The 2,500-nt window shown below is 33.1% G+C and overlaps 1 protein-coding gene across 3 annotated transcripts in view; it reads right to left on the bottom strand.

Moving 5' to 3' along the window:
* Positions 1-122: 122 nt before the first annotated feature.
* Positions 123-2,500, bottom strand: part of LOC122249618 (uncharacterized) — a 105,498-nt gene continuing 103,120 nt past the window's right edge. For all 3 annotated transcript variants that reach the window (XM_086549426.1, XM_043010676.2, XM_043010675.2), the window contains exon 3: positions 123-2,500. This exon is cut by the window's right edge and continues 1,175 nt beyond it. The gene's annotated coding sequence lies outside the window, so the exon portion shown is untranslated.

Raw genomic sequence — 2,500 nt, forward strand, 5'->3', positions numbered from 1 at the left:
TATTTAACACGGTATACGTAAATAAAACAAAAGAAAATCACTCCATCTTTAAACATTATGCTGTACAGAAATATCTGTTACCAGTCTTTTATTGATTACATATAGAGGATAATATAAAAACGTTTAGAGTTTCTCGCTTTAATTGTTTTATTCTAGAAACATCCCAGTGTAATTGAAATTATATCAAAAAGGTTTTTTTTTCCTCTTCTACATGTCCACAAATCAACAAACGTGATTTGAATAGCAATACAAGTAAACACAACCGGAAGATATCACTGTACAAAATCTCCCGAAATCAAATTAACTTGACCAGTCATAGAGCATTGACATTTATACAAAAAGGCCACACTAATATATCGCCATTTTGAAGCTTAACCACAACTCCCAAATACATATGAGAAAAGTTATGATTAATAAATGCCCACAGACTAAGTACTTACAAAAGACGCCATGTATATCTTTTAGAAGTAGATAATATGTTATCCTATAATTGGAATAAAAGGCGCATCTAGGACGGGATTAACATTGACTTGTGAAAAGAAACCTATAAATAATATTAAAAATGCCCAATGATAATACATTAGGTTATTCTTCAACAACATACACATTAGACAAAATTTGGCTAAAACCATCTACCGACTTTTAACAGTTTGGATCACTAAAGTGTCTCCTGTCTTTTATCTATTCATTTATTTATCTTTTTTTGAATTAAAAAGCAAATTGATTAATAGTCCCAAGACAGATTTGCTTGAGTGACAATCAAAAACACTGGTGAACATTATGCAATTTACACCATTTTGAAGAAAAAGTCAATTTGATCACTTCACTCTTGCATTACGAAATCCTGCAAGAGGAGCGCTGATCGGTAGACATTTATGGCATCATAACAAATAGCATACCAACAAAACTGCAATTTGCAAGGATTTTTTTCCTTCTCTTCTCCAATGAATGTTGACTTGATAATTTAGATTGTTAATTTGTAATTGTTAAAATAACATATCTACATACCATCTTTGGATGGCTATAATTTAATAGAATACTTACTACGGCAGATCTATTGCTCAATCCGTACAATAATACTATCAATGCTAGTAATAACAAATGATTATGAGAATAATAATAATAATAAACATATTATTTTTGTAATCATTCTGATAAAAGTCAGTCGTGCCCGACTCTTAGATGAGAAAAAGTGAACGCAAAGGGAAACCGAACAGTGACTGATAGAAGGAGTAGGAATGATCAGTGATAATAAATACTTCATGAAATATATCTTGAACTTCAGGATATGGAAGAAGATGTGTGTGTAGCAGAATTATTATACAGGATATATATCTATATATATCTATAAATTTCAGACTGGCCGCAGATTGTTACAAGGAAAGCATAGTTGATCTTATTGTGGAGAGATGAAGAGGGAGAGAAACAGAGAAAGAGAGAGAGAGAGAGAAGGAGAAGGAGAGATAGATAGAAAAGAGACTAAAAAAAATAATCGATCAACGTAACCTTCCGTAACAAGAGAAAGAGACATGGATATGTAGTACAAATTGGAGATATGAGCCAAGTGTAACAAATCTTATAGTTTCCATGACAACGTTCTTGACGATTTTGCCTGTGAAATGGAGTACACCAGAAAACTAAAAGCTATTTCGACGCCCACCTTCGAGGCACTCCAATAATAGGCTCAGAGAATCTATTTGTTTACATACCCAAGTGTACACAAACCTAAGTATATAACAATGTCTTATCACTATAGAAATATGCCCTGACTTACCACTTAACGACTAAAGCAGATGCTGAAGATGTATGCATGTGATGCTGAATTACTAATGTCACTGACGTTTTGTGACCGGATGAAGGCTGTTGTTGTCTTTCAACATCCACCAAGGCCTTACATTATTTATTTTGTTTTCATTTCAACAAATGAAGGATTACGTTCAATTCTGATCTTCAAGGATATGCAAATGAGATGTCTATGAATGATCTGATAACACTATATCATTTATTTGACTGAAACAGCTCGTGAATGTAACTGGATGAAAGTGTTTGAGATACATTTTCATAACTTGTCTCTGAAGTTAAAAAGCTCAATATTACTGATAGTATTGACAATAACGTGATGTTTTGCATTCAGGTCCATTTGACTGTCTATGAATAGCACCTGGGCCATTTATAAGATTACCTTATCTAAGATGGTCTTCTTTTAGGATTATGATGAGGGAATCCAAGGAGGGAATTTGCAAGAAAGAGAAAACATCTATATACACTAACTACATCCAAGAAGCAGTTTACAACTAAGAAGATTTAGTTACCACAAAGACCACGGCATCTCTGTCACAGATAAAATTGTCATTGGATTCATAGATTCTAATGCCACTGGCTTTGGAGCATGTCATCGGCAGTCATCTGCCGGTTAAAAGCTTCGAATTCTTTGCTACTTTGAAGTTTTTACTACATCACAAAAACATTTTTATGCTTCACTTTTTTATCCTGTTATTGA

Source organism: Penaeus japonicus, unplaced genomic scaffold (assembly GCF_977035675.1).
Source record: "Penaeus japonicus unplaced genomic scaffold, GWHDUDI00000001_assembly GWHDUDI00000022, whole genome shotgun sequence".
Lineage (NCBI taxonomy): Eukaryota > Metazoa > Arthropoda > Malacostraca > Decapoda > Penaeidae > Penaeus > Penaeus japonicus.